This window comes from Lissotriton helveticus, chromosome 4_1 (genome assembly GCF_964261635.1).
Source record: "Lissotriton helveticus chromosome 4_1, aLisHel1.1, whole genome shotgun sequence".
Taxonomy (NCBI): domain Eukaryota; kingdom Metazoa; phylum Chordata; class Amphibia; order Caudata; family Salamandridae; genus Lissotriton; species Lissotriton helveticus.
In genome coordinates, this window is record NC_136063.1 from 1,464,884,452 (window position 1) to 1,464,909,693 (window position 25,242).

Sequence of the window (25,242 nt, forward strand, 5' to 3'; positions counted from 1 at the left end):
CTACAGGGCATCCCCAAGGTGAAAGCCAGGCATCCCGCCGCGGGGGGCCGTTGTGGAGATTAAGCAAGCTTAATGCCCAGAGTTGCAGAGTGTGAACCCATGATTAGGTCAGGCACCGAAGCGAGAATTATCGAGTCCGTGGACATTTGAGCTCGAGACCCTGCCGCGTCAGGAATTGAACCCTGGTCCCGGGTCTGACCTCTGCTTCAGGGTCTGCCTGCTCTAACCAGTGAGCCACACTTCTACAAGTAGTAGTGTAATCACCATCACACTTGTGTTTCACGCCTACATTTTCTCAGTCAGTATCTATATACTCCATTTATAAGAAATGCTGTTATTTGTCTAGAATCACAATGTGAGTCAGTGTCTATTTGGGAAAATTGAGAGAGAATGGTTTGGTTGGTTGATGTGTTTGCAGACATATAAGTACATGTACTGTTGCAGTGAACCATGCTTTAGGCCATGCAGTGCTTGAAACTGTTATGCACTATGCAAGTAGTAGTCTAACCATCTTCATACATGTGTTTCGGGCCTACATTTCCCCAGTCAGTATCTATACACTCCATTTATAAAGAATACTGTTATTTGTCTAGAATCACACTGTGAATCAGTGTCAATTTGGGAAAATTGAGAGAGAAGGATTAGGTTGGTTGATGTGTTGCAGACATATAAGTACATCTACTGTTGCAGTGAGCCAGGCTTTAGGGCAGGCAGTGCTTGAAACTGTTATGCACTATGCAAGTAGTAGGGTAATCACCATCACACTTGTGTTTCGGGCCTACATTTCCCCAGTTAGTATCTGTATACTCCGTTTATAAGAAATACTGTTATTTGTCTAGAATCACACTGTGAGTCAGTGTCCATTTGGGAAAATTGAGAGCGAATGGTTTGGTTGGTTGATGTGTTTGCAAACATATAAGTACATGTACTCTTGCAGTGAGCCAGGCTTTAGGGCAGGCAGTGCTTAAAACTGTTATGCATAATGCATGAAGTAGTGTAATCACCATCACACTTGTGTTTCGGGCCTACATTTCCCCAGTCAGTATCTATATACTCCATTTATAAGAAATACTGTTATTTGTCTAGAATCACAGAGTGAGTCAGTGTCTATTTGGGAAAATTGAGAGAGAATGATTTGGTTGGTTGATCTGTTTGCCGATATATAAGTACATATACTGTTGCAGTAAGCCAGGCTTTAGGGTATGCAGTGCTTAAAACTCCTATGCACTATGCAAGTAGTAGTCTTACGTTCTTCATACTTGTGTTTCAGGCCTACATTCTCCCAGTCAGTATCTATATACTCCATTGATAAGAAATTCTGTTATTTGTCTAAAATCACACTGTGAGTCAGTGTCCATTTGGGAAAATTGATAGAGAATGGTTTGGTTGGTTGATGTGTTTGCAGACATATAAGTATATGTACTGTTGCAGTGAGCTAGGCTTTAGGGCATGCAGTGCTTGAAACTCCTATGCACTATGCAAGTAGTAGTGTAACCACATTCACACTTGTGTTTCAGGCCTACATTTCCCCGGTCAGTATCTATATACTATTCATTTATAAGAAATACTGTTATTTGTATAGAATCACACTGTGAGTCAGTGTCCATTTGGGAAAATTGAGAGAGAATGATTTGGCTTGTTGATGTGTTTGCAGACATATAAGTACATGTACTCTTGCAGTGAGCCAGGCTTTAAGGCATGCAGTGCTTGAAACTCCTATGCACTATGCAAGTAGTAGTGTAATCATCTTCACACTTGTGTTTCAGGCTTACATTTCCCCAGTCAGTATCCATATACTCCATTTATAAGAAATACTGTTATTTGTCTAGAATTATACTGTGAGTCAGTGTCCATTTGGGAAAATTGAGAGACAATAATTTGGTTGTTTGATGTGCTTGCAGACATATAAATACATGTAATATTGCAGTGATACTTCCTCCAGCATGACCCCCTTACACTACCCAAATACCACTGTACTACCCTAAACCACTACCCCAGCACAATCATTTACACTACCCAAATACCACTGCACTACCCTAAACCCTAAACACTACCACAGCACGACCCCCTACACTACCCAAATACTATTGCACTACCCTCAACCTTAAACCTACCCTAGCACGACCCCTTAAACTACCCAAACACCACTGTACTGCCCTAAAAGAGTACCTCAAATTGAGCCCCTACACTGCACAAACACCAGTGGACTACCCTAAACTCTAAATCTACCCCTAGTACGACCCCCCTACACTACATAAACACCACTGCACTACCCTAAACCCTAAACACTACCCCAGCACGAATCCCTACACTACTCAAACTCCATTGCACTACCCTAAACCTTAAATCTACCCCAGAATGACACCCTACACTACTCAAACACTACGGTACTACCCTAAAACACTATCACAGCACACCCCCTACACTACACAAACATCAATGCACTACCCTAAACTCTAAAACACTACCCCAAACTCTAAAACACTACCCAAGCACAACCCTCGACACTACCCAAATACCATTGGACTACCCTAAACCTTAACCTTACCCCAGCACAATCCCTTACACTACCAAAGCAGCACTGTACTACCCTAAAAGAGTACTTCTGCATGATCCTCTACACTACGTTAACACCATTGCACTACCCTAAACCCTAAAACACTACCCCAGCACGACCCCCTACACTACCCAAATACCATTGCACTACCCTAAACCTTAAACCTACCCCAGTATAACCCCTTACACTACCCAAACACCACTGTACTACCCTAAAAGAGTAATTCAACACAATCCCCTACACTATACAAACACCACTGCACTACCCTAAACCCTAAATCTACGCCCAGCACGACCCCCTACACTACCCATTCACCACTGCACTACCCTAAACCCTAAAACACTACCCCAGCACGACCCCCTACACTATTGAAACACCATTGCAGTACTCTAAACCTTAAATCTACTCCAGCACGACCTCCTATACTACACAAACTCCACTGCACTACCCTGAACTCTAAATCTACTCCCAACACGACCCCCTACACTACCCATTCACCACTGCACTAACTTAAACCTTAAATCTACCCCAGCACACCCCCTACACTACACAAACACCAATGCACTACCCTAAATCTTAAAACACTGTCCCTAGCATGACCCCCTACATTACCCAAACACAACTGTACTACCCCAGGACACTATCCCAGCACGACCTCCTACACTACACAAACACCATTGCACTACCCTAAACCTTAAACCTACCCCAGCACGACCCCTTACACTACCCAAACACCACTGTACTACCCTACTACTCCATTTATAGGAAATATTGTTATTTGTCTAGAATCACACTGTGAGTCAGTGTCCATTTGGGAAAATTGAGACAGAATAATTTGGTTAGTTGATCTGTTTGCAGATATATAAGTACATGTACTGTTGCAGTGTGCCATGCTTTAGGGCCGGCAGTTCTTGAAACCTATGCACTATGCAAGTAGTAGTGTAATCACCATCACACTTGTGTTTCAGGCCTACATTTTCTCAATCAGTATCTATATACTCCACTTATAAGAACTGCTGTTATTTGTCTATAATCACAATGTGAGTCAGTGTCTATTCTGGAAAATTGAGAGAGAATGGTTTGGTTGGTTGATGTGTTTGCAGACATATAAGTACATGTACTGTTGCAGTGAACCATGCTTTAGGCCATGCAGTGCTTGAAACTGTTATGCACTATGCAAGTAGTAGTCTAACCATCTTCATACATGTGTTTCAGGCCTACATTTCCCCAGTCAGTATCTATACACTCCATTTATAAAGAATACTGTTATTTGTCTAGAATCACACTGTGAATCAGTGTCAATTTGGGAAAATTGAGAGAGAATGATTAGGTTGGTTGATGTGTTGCAGACATATAAGTACATCTACTGTTGCAGTGAGCCAGGCTTTAGGGCAGGCAGTGCTTGAAACTGTTATGCACTATGCAAGTAGTAGGGTACTCACCATCACACTTGTGTTTCGGGCCTACATTTCCCCAGTTAGTATCTGTATACTCCGTTTATAAGAAATACTGTTATTTGTCTAGAATCACACTGTGAGTCAGTGTCCATTTGGGAAAATTGAGAGCGAATGGTTTGGTTGGTTGATGTGTTTGCAGACATATAAGTACATGTACTCTTGAAGTGAGCCAGGCTTTAGGGCAGGCAGTGCTTAAAACTGTTATGCACTATGCATGAAGTAGTGTAATCACCATCACACTTGTGTTTCGGGCCTACATTTCCCCAGTCAGTATCTATATACTCCATTTATAAGAAATACTGTTATTTGTCTAGAATCACAGTGTGAGTCAGTGTCTATTTGGGAAAATTGAGAGAGAATGATTTGGTTGGTTGATCTGTTTGCTGATATATAAGCAGTAAAACAGAATGTTCCCTTGAATGTGAATAGATGCAGTGAGCCAAAGGGTCAAGGGAAAATAATTACAAATTACAAATTAAGTCAAGAATTCTTACAATTTATTGGGAATACAAAAAGTTTTTAAAGGAAGAGTGGACCAGAAGGATCCCACTCAACACAACTAAAACAATAAAAAATATTTTTTTAACATTCAATATTGGCCAGCAAGATTGAAAACACAAGGACAGAAAAGACTGTCAGACATAGAATAATGCAATACTGATTGTATATTCGGACCCGTTTGTGGTCACCTAAGCTATGTACACTATAATTTTGTCTATCAGCAAAAGATGTCGAGATCATGAATTATACTTGGTGAAGCGTCGACGCGTTTCGGTGGTTTCCAACATTCTATCCACCTTTATCAAGACGATGTTTGATTTCTGTCAGGTTTCAGGGGTCAATATAATTGCCCTAGGAAAATAAACATACAATAAGTTCTGGTGCATGTAAAATAATTTATAATTATTATTTCTAACGGTTTTATCTCTTTAGCCTGTAAAACATAAAACATAGCAATGCATTTATATAAACCCACTCTAAGAAATCATGGTGGTATAGAGACAAATATTTTTTCAATACATCATACAGATAGGTATACAGTCACTATTGAACAGATTATAGTTCTTCTTTCAATTTTATACAAAAAGAGTTAACGGTTATAATACATGTATTTGTGCAGGATCATTGTTTGCCCTACTTTCACAGAGATAGAGAATTCAGTTTGTTAACCATTTATTAGTTTCTTTATATTTCTCTTTTTAAGGAAAACCTGTTCTTATTGGAGTGGAAGTTAACAAATTCTATACATCGTCCAAAAGGATAGAAAGCTGAAAGGCTTTTGCAATATACAAAATTGATACCATTTCTAACCGTTTGTTAATTCTTTCATGCCTCTCTTCTTAGGAGATAAACTATTCTCCTAAGGATGTAGGTTGCCAGATTCTATGGTGGAGGAAGACAATGCTTTTAAGTGGTGCGACTGGTTTTTTGTAGTAGATGTCCATACAAAACCGTATACCAGATTAAGGAAACCGGTCAATTTAGTCTATTCTGAGGTGTTTATATAAAGTGAAGAAGAAGGTTACCTGGGGGTCCGTGTTGGAAGAATATTTTCAGATTCTATGTTATTCGGTATTTGTGTGCAAATTGTTAAAACCGCAAGGCAAGTTGAAGCTGCCTATAAAGTACTCCTGTGGATCAAAAAAGGATATAGGATAGCCATAAGGGGAGGAGAGAACTGTGCTCTAACACTTTTTTGGTTAAGGTGGAGTAATATCCCAAGCAGTTAGCTGGACATTATAGGTGACAACTGGACCTACCTGATAATAAAAGCTCATGCGCATGGAGTATGGGCTATCCAGAATTATTATGCTCTATGTTGTGTTACTTGTTTTCTTTTTATCTAATATTAAAACACAGAGGCGCCGAAGTCTTGTCCTGGCGGTGTTAGCGTTAGTTTTGCTGAACAATAGATGAAAGAAAAAGGGGGATACAGATAGGGCAGGTAAGAGCATTGCTTTTAACCTCATGGTGTTACATACTGCCCAAGTGTTTATTAAGCTTATCTATTGGTCCGCAAAGGACTGCTCGCTTCTCTGTTTATATATAGCCTTAAGGTAGCAGAACCAGAGGCATAAACGTCATGTCCTCGTGTTTAGTGATTCTTTTCCTAGTAAAGAAAATAGGAGAGCGCTCAGCGGTTGGATCTAACTTTGTCTTTTCTGATAAAGTATCCCCCTGGACTCCTATTATTCTAGTAACGCTTACCTGATGTATCACGTAGGACTGCCTGCTTCTCTGGTTCCAAGGGAAATGCCAGAAAGAAAGAAGCCATGAAATTTGCATATCCGGGCTTACCTTGCTATGTCACGATTGGTAGATTTTGTGTTATCGCCATCCAATGGGTTAGCCTCGAGTGCTATTAAAATTAAAGAGGATGTTTAGCGATGGATTAAAACAATTCTTTACTTGGAAAAATCTCACTAGCCGCAGCATAGACAGATATCACCAAAACGACAACACCATCTGGCAGTCCATCCACGATAGATTTAGTTAATAGTCATTTTTTCTTGCCTATATCGGCATTCTGGAACTGTTTTAATCCATCGCTAAACATCCTCTTGAATTTTAATAGCACTCGAGGTAAATATGTCCACAACTATCAACGTGGCGGCGTCGGCCTAAAACATTCCCTTTCTGTGAATTATATATTCGCTATTCAGCACAATCGTCGATAACACAAAGCCACGGTTACTTCCCTCGAGTGAGTACCAGGTAGACATAAGAGCGGTGCCGCTAACCCATTGGATGGCGATAACACAAAATCAACCAATCGTGACATAGTAAGGTAAGCCCGGATATGCAAATTTCGTGGCTCCCAATAGCATCGACCCGATTGGTTTAATTTTTTGACCAACAACTTGCTAGCTTAGTATTTAAACACGCCGCTTCTTTCTTTCTGGCATTTCCCTTGGAACCAGAGAAGCAGGCAGTCCTACGTGATACATCAGGTAAGCTTTACTAGAATAATAGGAGTCATGGGGGATACTTTATCAGAAAAGACGAAGTTAGATCCAACCGCTGAGCGCTCTCCTATTTTCTTTACTAGGAAAATAATCACTAAACACGAAGACATGACGTTTATGCCTCTGGTTCTGCTACCTTAAGGCTATATATAAATAGAGAAGCGAGCAGTCCTTTGCGGACCAATAGGTAAGCTTAATAAACACTTGGGCAGTATGTAACACCATGAGGTTAAAAGCAATGCTCTTACCTGCCCTATCTGTATCCCCCTTTTTCTTGCATCTATTGTTCAGCGAAACTAACCCTGACACCGCCAGGACAAGACTTCGGCGCCTCTGTGTTTTAATATTAGAAAAAAAGAAAACAAGTAACACAACATGGAGCATAATAATTCTGGATAGCCCATACTCCATGCGCATGAGCTTTTATTATCAGGTAGGTCCAGTTGTCACCAATAATGTCTAGCTAACTGCTTGGGATATTACTCCACCTTAACCAAAAAAGTGTTAGAGCACAGTTCTCTTCTCCCCTTATGGCTATCCTATATCCTTTTTTGATCCACAGGAGTACTTTATAGGCAGCTTCAACTTGCCTTGCGGTTTTAACAATTTGCACACAAATACCGAATAACATAGAATCTGAAAATATTCTTCCAACACGGACCCCCAGGTAACCTTCTTCTTCACTTTATATAAACACCTCAGAATAGACTAAATTGACCGGTTTCCTTAATCTGGTATACGGTTTTGTATGGACATCTACTGCAAAAAACCAGTCGCACCACTTAAAAGCATTGTCTTCCTCCACCATAGAATCTGGCAACCTACATCCTTAGGAGAATAGTTTATCTCCTAAGAAGAGAGGCATGAAAGAATTAACAAACGGTTAGAAATGGTATCAATTTTGTATATTGCAAAAGCCTTTCAGCTTTCTATCCTTTTGGACGATGTATAGAATTTGTTAACTTCCACTCCAATAAGAACAGGTTTTCCTTAAAAAGAGAAATATAAAGAAACTAATAAATGGTTAACAAACTGAATTCTCTATCTCTGTGAAAGTAGGGCAAACAATGATCCTGCACAAATACATGTATTATAACCGTTAACTCTTTTTGTATAAAATTGAAAGAAGAACTATAATCTGTTCAATAGTGACTGTATACCTATCTGTATGATGTATTGAAAAAATATTTGTCTCTATACCACCATGATTTCTTAGAGTGGGTTTATATAAATGCATTGCTATGTTTTATGTTTTACAGGCTAAAGAGATAAAACCGTTAGAAATAATAATTATAAATTATTTTACATGCACCAGAACTTATTGTATGTTTATTTTCCTAGGGCAATTATATTGACCCCTGAAACCTGACAGAAATCAAACATTGTCTTGATAAAGGTGGATAGAATGTTGGAAACCACCGAAACGCGTCAACGCTTCACCAAGTATAATTCATGATCTCGACATCTTTTGCTGATAGACAAAATTATGGTGTACATAGCTTAGGTGTCCACAAACGGGTCCGAATATACAATCAGTATTGCATTATTCTATGTCTGACAGTCTTTTCTGTCCTTGTGTTTTCAATCTTGCTGGCCAATATTGAATGTTAAAAAAATTCTTTTTATTGTTTTAGTTGTGTTGAGTGGGATCCTTCTGGTCCACTCTTCTTTTAAAAACTTTTTGTATTCCCAATAAATTGTAAGAATTCTTGACTTAATTTGTAATTTGTAATTATTTTCCCTTGACCCTTTGGCTCACTGCATCTATTCACATTCAAGGGAACATTCTGTTTTACTGATTAACTAACCCCAATTCCCTTGACTCTTGTTAAGGGGTACCTCTCATATCTACCCTCATGCCGATATATAAGTACATATACTGTTGCAGTAAGCCAGGCTTTAGGATATGTAGTGCTTAAAGCTCCTATGCACTATGCAAGTAGTAGTCTTACGTTCTTCATACTTGTGTTTCAGGCCTACATTCTCCCAGTCAGTATCTATATACTCCATTGATAAGAAATTCTGGTATTTGTCTAAAATCACACTGTGAGTCAGTGTCCATTTGGGAAAATTGATAGAGAATGGTTTGGTTGGTTGATGTGTTTGCAGACATATATGTACTGTTGCAGTGAGCTAAGCTTTAGGGCATGCAGTGCTTGAAACTCCTATGCACTATGCAAGTAGTAGTGTAACCACATTCACACTTGTGTTTCAGGCCTACATTTCCCCGGTCAGTATCTATATACTATTCATTTATTAGAAATACTGTTATTTGTATAGAATCACACTGTGAGTCAGTGTCCATTTGGGAAAATTGAGAGAGAATGATTTGGCTTGTTGATGTGTTTGCAGACATATAAGTACATGTACTCTTGCAGTGAGCCAGGCTTTAAGGCATGCAGTGCTTGAAACTCCTATGCACTATGCAAGTAGTAGTGTAATCATCTTCACACTTGTGTTTCAGGCTTACATTTCCCCAGTCAGTATCTATATACTCCATTTATAAGAAATACTGTTATTTGTCTAGAATCATACTGTGAGTCAGTGTCCATTTGGGAAAATTGAGAGAGAATAATTTGGTTGTTTGATGTGCTTGCAGACATATAAATACATGTAATATTGCAGTGATACTTCCTCCAGCATGACCCCTTACACTACCCAAATACCACTGTACTACCCTAAACCCTAAACCACTACCCCAGCACAATCATTTACACTACCCAAATACCACTGCACTACCCTAAACCCTAAACACTACCCCAGCACGAGCCCCTACACTACCCAAATACTATTGCACTACCCTCAACCTTAAACCTACCCTAGCACGACCCCTTAAACTACTCAAAAACCACTGTACTGCCCTAAAAGAGTACCTCAAATTGAGCCCCTACACTGCACAAACACCAGTGGACTACCCTAAACTCTAAATCTACCCCTAGTACGACCCCCTACACTACATAAACACCACTGCACTACCCTAAACCCTAAACACTACCCCAGCACGAATCCCTACACTACTCAAACTCCATTGCACTACCCTAAACCTTAAATCTACCCCAGAATGACACCCTACACTACTCAAACACTACGGTACTACCCTAAAACACTATCACAGCACACCCCCTACACTACACAAACACCAATGCACTACCCTAAACTCTAAAACACTACTCCAGCACAACCCTCGACACTACCCAAATACCATTGGACTACCCTAAACCTTAAGCTTACCCCAGCACAATCCCTTACACTACCCAAGCAGCACTGTACTACCCTAAAAGAGTACTTCTGCATGATCCTCTACACTACGTTAACACCATTGCACTACCCTAAACCCTAAAACACTACCCCAGCACGACCCCCTACACTACCCAAATACCATTGCACTACCCTAAACCTTAAACCTACCCCAGTATAACCCCTTACACTTCCCAAACACCACTGTACTACCCTAAAAGAGTAATTCAACACAATCCCCTACACTATACAAACACCACTGCACTACCCTAAACCCTAAATCTACCCCCAGCACGACCCCCTACACTACCCATTCACCACTGCACTACCCTAAACCCTAAAACACTACCCCAGCACGACCCCCTACACTATTGAAACACCATTGCAGTACTCTAAACCTTAAATCTACTCCAGCACGACCTCCTATACTACACAAACTCCACTGCACTACCCTAAACTCTAAATCTACTCCCAGCACGACCCCCTACACTACCCATTCACCACTGCACTACCTTAAACCTTAAATCTACCCCAGCATGACACCCTACACTACTCAAACAGTACTGCACTACCCTAAAACACTACGACAGCACGACCCCTACACTACACAAACACCACTGCACTACCCTAAACCACTACCCCACCATGACCCCCTACACTACCCAAATACCATTGCACTACCCTAAACCTTAAACCTACCCTAGCACGACCCCTTACACTACCCAAACACCACTGTACTACTCTAAAAGAGTAATTCAGCATGACCCCGTACACTACCCAAACACTACTGCACTACCCCAAAACAGTACCACAGCATAACCCTCTACACTACACAAACACCAGTGCACTACCCTAAACTTTAAATCTAACCCCAGTATGACCCCTTACACTACATAAACACCACTGCACTACCCTAAACACTAAAACACTACCCCAGCACGACCCCCTACACTACCCAAACACCATTGCACTACCCTAAATCTTAAATCTATCCTAGCACGACCTCCTACACTACCCAAACACCACTGCATTTTCCTAGAACACTACCCAGCACGACCCCTACGCTACACAAACACCACTGCACTACCCTAAACCCTAAATCTACCCCAGTACGACCACCTACACTACCCATTCACCACTGCACTACCCTAAACCCTAAAACACTACCACAGCACGACACCCTACAGCACCCAAACATCACTGCACTACCCTACACTTCAAATCTACCCTAGCACGACCTCCTATGTTACCCAAACACCACTGCACTACCCTAGAACACTACCCCAGCACGACCCCTACACTAGACAAACACCACTGCACTACTCTAAACTCTAAATCTGTACTGTTGCAAAATCTTAGTGACTGTTTATGTACCATGTAGTAATCCATTCACTAAAGTAAAAGGGAACCAATTATGAATTCACTCTGTGTCTCTCCTTATAGTATTGTGATCATTTAATTAATATGCATGTACTCATACAGTTGTTATGTGGGTATCTAGGACCCTAGTATAATTTTCCCAATTCATGCCCATATATAGGTATAACTCACCCAATCCTTATATAGGCATAGGAATCATTGCCTTACTTAGTCTTAGCCTGTGCAGCCCAAATACGGCATGGCTACTTCCGCTAAACTCCGAGAATCCACAATGATTTCTTGGAAAAACCAGCCTTCAGCAGTCAGGGACTTCCCCCTGCTTGAGTACTAATTTATCCAAGAACTCCTAGAGTTTTCAAGGAATTGAGGCACTAGCGACGTTATTATGTCCAATCTTACGCCAAACTCGGCACCTTCAAAGTATATATATGCCTACATTTGCCAAGTCAAACACACACTGGTTTAGGAGCAGATCGACGCCCTGCTGCTGCAAGTGCCGAAGGAAGCCGACCCTCCAACTGACGCACTGAGAAGACGCTGTCTTTTCTCTTGCCGAGAAATCCAGCTCTGTTGTTTCCAGGCTGCCCTTGCGGGTTGCTGGGAGATCGAGTCCTGAGAGAGAGATACAAGACCTCTATCATTCTAAAACCAAGGTATGGAGCTGATTAGACCCTTAGAGAATTCTTGGAACAGATTCTTGGCACAAAATTACTAGACTTAAGATACACCACACTTACTCCTCCCTCGTACTAGACTTAGGTTAGGTACACCAGGGTAAGCGTATTTTAGAAGCACCAGTTGAGTACTTTTAGCCACTATTTTATCACTGTATGTATTTTATGCATTTTATGTATTCTATGTTTATGGCTTAGAAACCATATCATGCTCTTACAGTACTATTTTATAATACTATTCGTATTATATGCATTGTACTTCTTAACTAGCATTTCAATTGTAGCAGTGCATTTCTTTTTTTTTCTTTTTTTTGTATTATTGCACAAACTCAGGTTACACAGCTTCAGGCCTACAACCCCATGGGCCGGCAGCGACATATACATAGTGGATAGGGCACAAATACTTCACTACACAGCCCGACTGCCGACAACCCGGGGGTCCGGCGGCTCATTTCAATCTTAAAGGAAGTGGGATTTCAAAGCATCCCCCCATCTTGTCGCGTGTGAGTCACTTATGCAATGGATTGGTGATGCTACCTCCTAGCTCCTACCCGATTCTCGAGTCGGAGTGCACCGTAGCAGTGCATTTCTTATGCTTAAGAAATAAGACTGCTCAATAAATACTTTTATTGAAAACGCCCGTCTCTCTATTTCTAAGCAACTCTGGTGAAACGAAGCATGCACATCTAACTGAGTGAAATAGCCGTCTATTGTTTTCGCGACTCTAGAGATACGTTTCATTCTGGGGAAACAAAGTTATCATGTTATATGGTTGTCAGAGACTAATCCCTTCTTGTACTTTTGAGACAGTTTCTAGTGACATCTGAGCTAGCTGGCACTCACAATTAACTCCAATATATTCTGCAGAGACCTAGTCGACATAAGTCCTACATCTAAGCTGCAGGATATATTATTTCAATGCGCAGAGCCTATTGGGAATATAGAAACTATACTACATGGCGCCCAACGTTTGGTAAGGCGATAATTTAACGCTAGATACTAGAGTAACTCAGTTGTGCTTTTCACACGGAGCCCTTTTTCCCGTAAAAACTCCAAAAGACGTCTGGAGTGGGTGAAAGGATAATATCCGCCAAAACTGAGTAGGACAAAAAATCCTATGTATTAGTTTTTGGTTTGTTCAACGTTGAAGGATACAGTGTTCCAAAATATTGTGCACCTAATCTTTGTTTCCTTGAAACTTTTTCTGCAAACTCTCAGTCGACTAAAATGTCGAATAGTGATACCAAAATAGAGAGAGCTGCAGCAGCAGCTCAAGCGGCTTTAGATGACGCTGCTATCTTAGAAAATGACACGGATGCTATACTGCTCCCGGTAAATGTAAGGAAAAGTGTAACTTACAGACTCATAAATAATGGAGTATCATCAAAAGGTGGCAGAGTAATCTTTGTCATAGAGGGACATGAATATCGGCAGACAGAGGTATTCTATTCATGGATTCAGTTTCCAGCAGCTAATGCGGGAACACGTGAGTTCCACTACTACAAAGCAGAGGAACCTCCAGCGGAATACGTTCCTTTCGAGGACGTTGAAAGTCCATTAACTTACCAAGAGCATCAGCTCTGGTTTAAAGGTGCCCTAAAACATCAAAATCACATTACCAGGCTCAGTCCACTAGGTAGACCAGGAGCAACATGGCCGGTACTAGCCAGCTATAAACTACATCCAGGCATTGAAAGGATGTCAGATGCAGAATTGTTAGCTCAGCTAAAACAGTTAATTAAAATACATAGACAATTGGTTCAATATGTCATGCAGACATTAACAGTCCAACCAGCTGTAAGAATTCCACAGCACACCCCTCACCAGGGAAACACAAACAAAATCACACCACAGACTATACAGTCAGTCATTGGTAAACTACCAGCAAAACGAGAACAAATTCCGTTCTGGTTAGCACAAAAATTACTCAGATAGAGGCAGTATTTACTGATAGTACGCCTCATGAGAAACACAGGATTCTGCCAATCTGCTTACCTATGGGGATTGCACCACACATAGAGGATTGTGACACTTGGGGCACAGTCTTTGCTTCAATCTACACTAAAACACATGGTGTTCCGTCCATGTCGGTAATACCAGATGTTCTAAGACAGATTCAAAATGAATACGGTCCAGAACCAGCTTTAAATCTAGGTATGAAGTTACTGAAAAATTTCAAACAGGTCTCGGCTATACTATTAGCCAACATTAGAGGTGAAGCAGCATCAGTGGCAATCCGCCAGAAATTAAAAGAAACAGACATTACTGAGCAACCTTATGAGCTTGCCAGAATTATTGAAAAATCCTATGAAGAACTAGGTAGAGATAGTTTGGGTGGGAAACCACTAAAACCACAACAGAGAATCTTGAAATAACTTTTATAAAAAATAATCTCACTACTCCAAAAAGAAGTGGGAGAGTACAAAACAAACGCTTCCTAGAGAGTAGCATTCCCAGTCCAGAGGAAGACCTCCTCAACGAGGAGGTAGGTCTCCCCAACGGGAGCCCTCTGAAAAGAGGTACAACCTCAGAAATAGGAATACTTTAAGAAAACCTGATAGATATCAAGATAATGATACACGTTCCTTAAGTACCTTTCAGACTTCAACGCAGAAATCAGAAAGAAGAGGACAGTCAGAACAGAAAGAAGAACGTGTGAAGTCCAAAGATGAACAGCACGTTCCAAAAAATAAGAAAACTTCACTAAGAAGAAGGTAGCAAGTGTAAAGATCAGACATGCCGAGGATTCTGAGGACACAACTCAAGAACGGGGAATGGGCTCAGACAATGCTAGACAGCGCAGCAGAAGTAACCATAGTTCGCAAGATCCTGCAGGATCATCTGGAGACAGTGGACCTGAATGAATGCATTCAAGTTGAAACTGCCGACACCAGGGTTAGTGTACCCCACAAGTTATATGAAGTAACACTCTGGATGGAGGGGGACATAACTAGAAAAATAAAAGCTCTCTTTTGGGACAAGCTTTCCAAGGGTTATGACATACTTCTAGCTGAAAGAGACTGACCACCTGCAGTTGTGAGGGAGTGCCCACACGGCAAAGAGATAATTATGCCTGCCTTCTCAAATCACATTCCAATTCATAAAAAATATACATATGCCAGGAAATGGGCATGAGCTCAGGCTCCAGCATTATATAAAAATCACGTAGGATGGGATGAAGATTCTCCTCACCACAAAATCCAGTTAAAAAATCAACCTACTGCTCAGAGGCAGTATCCAGTCAAGCAAGAAGCTAAAAAACAAGTCAGGGAGATCTTAGATCAACTTGAATATCATGGGGTGATTGAAACATGCATCTCATCTATGAACAATCCTTTGTTTCCTGTCTCCAAGCCAGACAATTCATATCGTCTAGTTTTGGATTACAGACACCTAAACTCTTGTTGCAAAACTTTTGCAGTACAAAATTCACATAGTGCAGCACTGATGAATAACATCGTGCGCAAAAAATATAAAACCACATTAGATATTTCAAATGGGTTTTTCTGTCAAAACATTGCACCGGAAAGTAGGCACTTGACCGCTTTCTCAATCTTGTGACAATTTTGCCGTCTCCCCCAGGGATTCAAGAATAGTCCAGGGTTATTTTCAGCCAGAGTAACAGAAATACTACAAATGTACGATGATGAGGCATTATCTTATGTCGATGACCTCTATCTTACAGATGATGATTTGGACGTGCACTTGAAAAGAGTGAACACCATAATACTTGGGCTCGCTTCTGAATGGTATAAATTCAATTTTAAGAAATCACAAATTGCCCACCTCAACGTCCTATTCTTAGGATACGAGTTATCAAGTGAAGGCAAAACCTGGCAGCAAACTTTCTTGAGAAATGTGCACTGCTCCAACCTCCAAAGACGCTGAAAAACTTACAGTCAATTCTAGGTTTCCTGAATTTTGGAAGAACTTACGTTCTAAATTACGCAGAACGGGTTAAACCTCTCTACGAACTAATCAAACCTGATTTCAAACCAACAAATTGGACTCAGAAACATACAGAAATTTGCGTTCAGTACAATCAGACATGTTAGTAAAAACACAATTAGATACACGCAACAATGTGCGCAATCTCGTGATCCGTGTCATCCCAGGAAAATGCGGATTCACATACCTGACCTTTAATGAAGGAGAAAAGGTACCAATTGCATTCAAATCACACTTGTACACACAAGCTGAAATGAAGTTCACTTCTACAGAAAAAATTCTGACAGTGGTTCAAACTGCAGTAGCAAAAGAGAGAGCTCTCGCGCAGGGTAAACGCATAATGATCGTTATACCTGTACCTGCCTTAGAGGCAGTGACGAAAGCGAGCATTCCAAATGCAAAAGCTTTACATCCGAGATGGATACAATGGGTTAACTCTCTTGCTGCATCAGACGTTGAATACGTTTTTTACCCCTACTTGAAGACACAATAATTCCTACAATACGAATGCGAATGTCCTCTGCTGACCGAAATTCTGCCTCTAGAACATTACGGCTGTATAATATATACAGACGGATCAGCACAGCCCGCAATTGGGGGTAAACAAGCTTATAGTGCTGCGTGTGCGATCGTTAAAGGTCGTTGGCGCGAAGGTAACTTCAGACCTATGGTCACTAAAACTCAATCACTCAGAGACTGTACAGCTCAGAGAGCTGACCAACAGACTTTCAAGATGGCGCTTGAAAATACCGATCGCAAATTCCCCACACTAATAGTGTGCGATTCGTATTACTGCGTACAATGAGTATCTACAGAACTGGGTTCAAAACGGTTTCAAAGACGCAAAAGGTGGCACAATTAAGCATAAAACGCTTTGGGAACAAGTAGTTCTATTACAGAAAGAATTACAAAAGACTCACGTGATTCATACTTTGAGTCATCAGCGTGATGGCGTTCACGTTGCAGGGAATTCATTGGCTGATGAAGCCGCGAAGGCAGCTGTGCAAATGGCTTCCGTAGCTACAATCACTCGTTCGAAAAGAATAATAGATGGTGAAACGCTACTAGCAGTAAAAACCTCGATGGAAGGCAGCTATGCAGCGTTACCTCTAAACTATCCACTCACAAATACATACATAATTGATGCAACCTCTGTTCCTTTTGCTCCAAATCCCTGGAGTGGGGGACAGAGTAATTCCAAACAGGAATCAGAGACCTGCTTTGTTACACAAAGCACATTTGGGAGAGAGTCTGAGACATCAAGGGATCTTGAGATCTCTAATAGAATTAGAAAAGATGTACTGGTGGCCGGGACTGGGGGTTGATGTGTACAATTTCGCAACTTATTGCCCTAACTGCAACAGAAATTGCATCAGCGAAAGCCACCAGATACCTGACTACAGAGAATCCAGCCCAGTTCAGGTACCATTACTAGACAGCATTTCTACCTGCAAACGCCATTTTGGACGAATGCAGTCCCACAACTACTAGGACAAGATTTATTTGGATACGGCCCCAGCACTCGGCTGACGCCAGAGCTGTAATAAAGGATTTGCGAGTCTTTATCGGCACATACACAATTGGCACGCTACATTCTGACCAGGGTCCTGCGTTTAGCTCTCGAGCTTACAAGGAGGCCATGGCTAGCTTGGGCGTTGCATTGCGGTATTCTAGTCCCTTCCATCCTGAGGGTAATGCGGTAGTGGAAAGAAAAATCTGTGACATAAAGCAATCCATAACAGCTAAGGTATTAGGTTCGGGTGATGGGTGGGTCAAACATCTAATAAGTGTCCAACGTAGTCTTAACAATCTGCCAAGAAATTCTCTGGGTGGAGTCACTCTGTATGAAGGAATGTTTGGTACTAGAATGATAATCGAAGACCTCGATTGTCAGACTTCAGTGGTGGAACAAAAACTCTTTGATGTCAAAGATCGTTTGACTGTTTTACAGGACTTAAATGAAAAAAGAAGAAGTCTGAGTAATACAATACAGAAGCAAATGCCCACTGAAGACAAACCACCTGTCCAAGCAAGGCCTGTCTGGATTCCAAAGATTGGGGATCTGGTCAGAGAGAAAATCGCGGTGAAGAAGGAATTTGGGCCTTCTTACAGAAAAGTTGTACCTGTCTTGGCAATCCAAGGAACAAGACTGGTAGTACTACCGCCCCTTGCTTGTAAAAGGGAGAACAGAGTTGTATCCATCGACCTGGTCAAACCACAATCATGTGGCCGATAATAAGTAGTAGGCCCAGTGAACTCCCGAGCAGTAGCAGATGACCGAATCTTGCTACAATCCAAGAGGTTCAAACTGAAAGACTTATCACTTTTGATAAACCTGCAGTACGAAAAGAAGGACTATGCAGCAAAGACATGGAACTTGTACTTTGGAAACCCAAATAACAGTTTGTCAAGACACGCCTGTCTACAATGATGTGACATCTGACTATACAAACATGGCGAGACAAGAAACAGCTCCAGTGATTTCAAGTAATCCTGATGCAATCCCAACAATTGACAGAACTGCTTCTGGCTACTTTATCAACTTCAATAACTTTTCTGAGGATCCCAGTGAACCTGAGGATGAGCCAGCAAAGACAAACTTCAAGGAAAAAATAACAGAACTCCTTCATCTACAGGAAAAACATATCTGGTTTCACCATGGGTTGAACTTTGGATTGGATTAGGTATGTTTTTCCTCCTGCTCTGGCTCGTACTATTGTTAAGCTTGGGAAGGATGATTGATGGAAAATATAGTACTATGGACACAGCAAGTAAGAAAATCAACTTGGTCCTGAAACCTTACAAATCATCTCATCGTGAAAGAAGAGGCCTGTCAGCAGTGAACATCACAGCCGTTCCTATACCTGGGGGTATAGCATGGGACAGAACTGATTATGACATCTATGGATCGGTGGAATTATTGAAGATTTCACATCAGTTTAAGGTTTTTTTGAGTGACTTTGTCGCACCCAGTAAATTTTCTGATGATTGGGACTTTAAGACTGTTAACAACATGATGAAAGATTTAGAAATGTCAGCTAAATTTACAGAACATGACTACTTAGAAGGGTCATCAGAGTATGAACAAATGTATTGTTTTAATCATTATGGTCACCATTATTTGCACAAATCTGCAAGCCCTAGAAATGTGTTTCACTACAATCAATGGGAACATTGTCCAACACCACCAAAAGGCAGCTATAAAACATTTCAAGAAAAGTTTTCATACTTCTCAGGGTTTAATGTTACCAATCCAGAAACGTTTTATTTTAAATATATAAATAAGACAGGAAGGAAAACAATGTTGACCAATACTAAACACATTTATTCTGCAAACTTTTATGCTCAATTGTCTGCATTAGGTTTTAACTTTTGGAAAGACAACATTGAGACGAAAACCATCTGGGGCACTAAAGATTGGTAGGTACAAGGTATGGAAGCCTTATTTAGAGCCTGCATCATCCCAGAACAAATTATGTTTTTAAATGACACTGTTCAACAAACTTTTTTTTTGGCCTAGCTAAGATAAAAGATTTAAATAAACCGTCTATACCTAAACCCACATCTGACAGTGATAATGCTACAGAAGAGGAGGTAGACATACCATATATTTTAAAACAGAACAGAACTAATCCTGATTGGAAAAAATGGTTAATCTGGCCCACAGACACAAATAACTGTCAAGATAGATTCCTGAACAAGACACACGGGTTCACAGTGAATAGGCCAGATCCAAGATATTCCCAGAGACAACATCCAGGGATAGTTTCCACTTACAGTGTAGGGAAGCTGTGCCTTGAGTGGCTTCAGAAATCTACACTTCCAGAAATTAAACAACACTTATCTTTACTTAAGGAAAGCAATGATTTGTGAGATTTCTTAATGGGGCCTCGCAAACCACGGCAAAAACGTTTCATATACGCCAGAATATATGCGGCATACAACGCAAATGGAAACTGCAGAAAAAATAGGAGAAATTGATCGTATAAATTTAGAAAAAAAGCCTCTCTGTGGTGGACAATGGGTTAACGACTCTGTCCTCCAGAATTTATTCTTTAGACAGCATTGTATCCTCTGCCATTGACATCATAGAACAAGACTTGTTAATGTTACAACATGGCCCGTCTCAATTATGTTCTATCATGCTGCTGGGCTGGACGTTGCAAAATCTGCGTTTAGGCTATGTGCCATGGCATCTAATCAATACCACGTCATTGTTTGCTGTATTTTCCCTTACAGGTAAACAAATCTCTTTGGTACAAAGAGGAGCAGACTATGCGGTGCTGAGCATTGAAAAACTCGAAAGATTACAATTAACAGTTTCCGAGAAACCTGTCATTGAATGGATAATTCATGGCACCATTACGATACCAGTGATATCTTTCCTGTTTCAGTATTGTCTGGAGCATATACCAGCGGGCCTGTATGAAAGGTTGGGTAATGAATACATTAAGTCAACCTGAGTTTTACCATACACACACAGATGTTGGAATGGGGGACATGAAGTAGTCCTTAGTGGAAAGAATTGTAAAAACTCGCTGAGGTGTACACTTGTGTGCCAGGGAATTAATTTTCACGGAGCCTGCGAAGGTTCTACAAATAACCTCTCACGCCACCTGCACGGATCCCCCTCCACAGCAATAGTACCGATTATCAGGCAGCTATCCAATGGCACCTACGTTATGCTCAACAATCACAGCTGTTGTGGCATGTTGCCAGGGAAAAGTTATCTCGTAACTGTGTCATCTACGGTTACTTGTTGTATGCAAGTATTGTATCCAAAAAGTGAGACAGGAAGGGAGACGGCTTTATGGCCTTCACTTAATATCTCTTCTATACGAATTGATACTTTAAGCAGAATGAAAGCCATTCTTTTACAAAAAAAGTGTCACTGACCTCGTCTAGAGAAATGTATGATCTGCAAGTAGCAAGGTCTTCAGCAGAGATACATGCATTATTATCAACAAACTGCTCAGTACATTTCGCAGAAATGTTAAGTCAAATCTTAAACATGTCTGATACCAGCGGCATCGCACATGTATTTAAGATGATTTTTTCGGGACTGTTAACACCATTTGAAGCAGTCCTCTGCATTTTTCCAAATTTTGTGCACTCTGTGTTCGGCGGCCTGCCTTTCATTTTAGGACTAGTAGCAGGAATTATATTTTTATTCCTTCTGCTCCGATATGGCAAGTCCGGTCACCAGCAACACCCAGACTACCATGGAACAATGCCTCATTGCCATGAGGTATCGTGAAAGGATTTCACAGGTTCTTGGCTTGGCTCGTTTAAGAGATCTGAACACAACGTGGTTTCTGGCAAGATTGCATCTTACCTGTTCTTCGATGCCTGCTTTGTGGACAGGAATGTGCGTTGGACATTTGTCTTTACACTTCCATCAGTACTGCCATCGGATGTTGATGCTTTGCTAGGTCCAGTAAAGGCTCATGCATCGTGTTGCCCCCAACGGCTGCCAATTCTGATGACGGTATTCATTGAAGTCTCACCGGCAAGTCTAACTGAGGGTGAGATACGAGAAACTACAGGCATACAGGTACGATCTACTACAGACATTGCTAATGCATCAAACGCTGAATGCGATGATTCACACTTCTGCACATTTGATCTGCTAACTGAAGTGGTTCCACTTTCTCCTACCACGGTAGACGGTTTCTTTGCGAGCCTAGATGATCTAATGTTTTCTCCTGACACTCCTGAGAATAACTTTTAATTATTTCACACAGCGTTCCCTGAACTCTGCAATTCGGCCTTCATTTTTTCAAAACAATCCACTAATTTGAACTTTTTCCAAAATAGAACTTTTGGCACAGAGTAATCTGCTTAAAGTAGAACTATTCTTAGAGAACAAGATTTCGTGTTTGAACTTCCTAAATGACAATATTTGGCTTCAACCTCGAAAACAAACACAGTTAAAAACTTATGCTATGGGACAGATTTCAGGTATCATTTGATGAATGTACTTTCGTTTTATTTAATGAGAGAATATATACTCATGATTTATGCTTGATTTCAGATGACTTTACAAAAAAGGGGGGGTTTGGCCCTGTGGGAAAGATGACGCCAGAACCTTTGTATACAGTATATACTCATTTCATGTGAACAAGCCTATTCAAATGCATTTTTTGTATTTTGGGGTGGGATTGTGAACACTTTGCTTTAGATATGTTCAGTGCTTAGGTATTATTGAATGTAATAATCGTGGAGTGGGTGTTATGTGGGAATCTAGGACCCTAGTGTAGTTTTCCAGATTCATGCCCATATATAGGTATAATTCACCCAATCCTTATATAGGCATAGGAATCATTGCCTTATTTAGTCTTAGACTGTGCAGCCCAAATACGGCATGGCTACTTCCACTAAACTCCGAGAAATCAAAATGATGTCTTGGAAAAACCAGCCTTCAGCAGTCAGGGACTTCCCCCTGCTTGAATAATAATTTATCCAAGATCTCCTGGAGTTTTCAAGGAATTGAAGCACTAGTGACGATATTATGTCCAATCTTACGTCAAACTCGGCACCTTCAAAGTTTAAATATGCGTACATTTGTCCAGTCAAACACACGGTGGTTTAGGAGCAGATCGACTAACTACTTGCCTGACGCCCTGCTGCTGCAAGTGCCGAAGGAAGCCGACCCTCCAACTGACGCACTGAGAAGATGCTGTCTTTTCTCTTGCCGAGAAATCCAGCTCCGGTGTTTCCAGGCTGCCCTTGCGGGTTGCTGGGAGATCGAGTCCTGAGAGAGAGATACAAGACCTCTATCATTCTAAAACCAAGGTACGGAGATGATTAGACCCTTAGAGAATTCTTGGAACAGATTCTTGGCAGAAAATTACTAGACTTAAGCTACACCACACTTACTCCTCCCTCGTACTAGACTTAGGTTAGGTACACCCGGGTAGGCGTATTTTAGAAGCACCAGTTGAGTACTTTTAGCCACTATTTTATCACTGTATGTATTTTATGCATTTTATGTATTCTATGTTTATGGCTTAGAAACCATATTATGCTCTTACAGTACTATTTTATAATACTATTCGTATTATATGCATTGTACTACTTAACTAGCATTTCAATTGTAGCAGTGCATTTCTTATGCTTAGGAAATAAGAATGTTCAATAAATACTTTTAATTGAAAACGCCCGTCTCTCTATTTCTAAGCAACTCTGGTGAAACTAAGCATGCACATCTGACTGAGTGAAATAGCCGTCTATTGTTTCCGCGACTCTAGAGATACGCTGCATTCTGGGGAAACAAAGTTGTCATGTTATATGGTTGTCAGAGACTAATCCCGTCTTGTACTTTCGAGGAAGCTTCTAATAACCTCTGAGCTAGCTGGCACTCACAATTAAGTCTAATATATTCGGCAGAGACCTAGTCGACATAAGTCCTACGTCTAAGCTGCAGGATATATTATTCCAATGTGCAGAACCTATTGGGAATATTGGAACTACACTACACAGTGCTCTAGGTTTTAGTGTTATGGAGTGCTTCAAACTGCTATGCACTATGTATGTAGTGGTCTAACCACCTTCACACTTGTGCTTCAGGCCTACAATTTCTTAGTCAGAATTTATATGAAATGTGTAATAAAAAGGTATAATTTATAAAGTTATTAATAAATACTTATTTATGATTATTTATTACAGATACTGTTTATCATCATTAAAATAAAGTTATTATGCCGGAGAAAGAAAGAAGAAGAAAAGGTCAGAAAACGGATACTTACTTGAAAAAAAGTCAACCACAAGTATTGAAAGACCAACATAATGTGGCTAAAAAGAAAAACATTTCTGGCAAGACCGAAAAGGACTTTATTAAAAATATTACTAGATTCAGAAAAAAAAATGGAAATGTTCAAAGCACTGAAAATGTTCCAAGCACAAAAAAAAGTGCAAAGAATAGGAAAGGAAAAAAGGCAATGTCCATACAAAGGATACAACTTATAGTAAAAGAAGAGAAAATCAATATAAAGAAATCCGCAAAAAATATTTTACAACAGAGTAGTCCATAATTTGATGAAACATACAAAGAAATATGGAAAGAGAACAGTATTTTATAAAAAGAAGAAGCATATTCAATCCATTGTTGAAAAGGCTTTTGAAGTAAAGAGGAAACTATTCCATTTAGTATTAAAGAGAATTTGATCACTAGATAAACCAATCCATTTAATGAAGGCCAAAAGTAAGAGGAAAAGAGTAATTAACAAAAGTAATTGTTGTGATGTTTTCTTAGGGGAATGGAAACACAGTTCAAGTTCTGAGCCTTTTTTTAATGAAGAGAGTTATTTACAGACGAATGATTTGTTGCATGCAGTTGACAACAGTGGTCGAGCTTATGAGGTTAAAATGGTTGTCCAATTGACAAAGAGCAAATGGTTCCTAGAAATGCAGAATAAGTGTCAGCTGATGAAGTTCTAGGCAGATGTCCTAAAGCCTAAGTGTCCACTTGGAATTGTAGTAGAGTTTGTAGTGTACAACAAGAATCTATAGCTAAATTACGCAATTTCTTACAAGCATATTGTAAAAATAGTGTTCAACAAAAGATTAAGGTGTTGCAAGGACTAGACCCTTGCAGAGTGAGAAAACATACTGGTTTGTGAAAGGTCATTCTCTGGCTTGTCTTTCTAGGAAAGTATGTCAAAGTGTTTTTCACGATTTCAGGATGTTGGCAGTACATCATACTCAAATGCGGAAGTTAGTGAGAAGATTGTAATATGCAATTAAGTCCAGCACTAAAGTTAAATGAGTTGAACAGTGCTCTTTTGCGTGAGTTAGTATCAGATGTGAAAAAGGTTTGTGATGATATTGAGTTTTGTTACTTTGGTCCTGAAGTAGAGAGTGAAGAAATTCAGACATTATTAGAATAAAAATGTCGTAGAGAATGTTGAACATAGTTGTACAAAAATGTTTGAAAATGAAATTACAAAGTTTAAGGTGATTCCAGGTGAAAGGCGACATTTCTCTTGTATCTGTTGTCGGTGACCTCACTATAAAAATCAGAT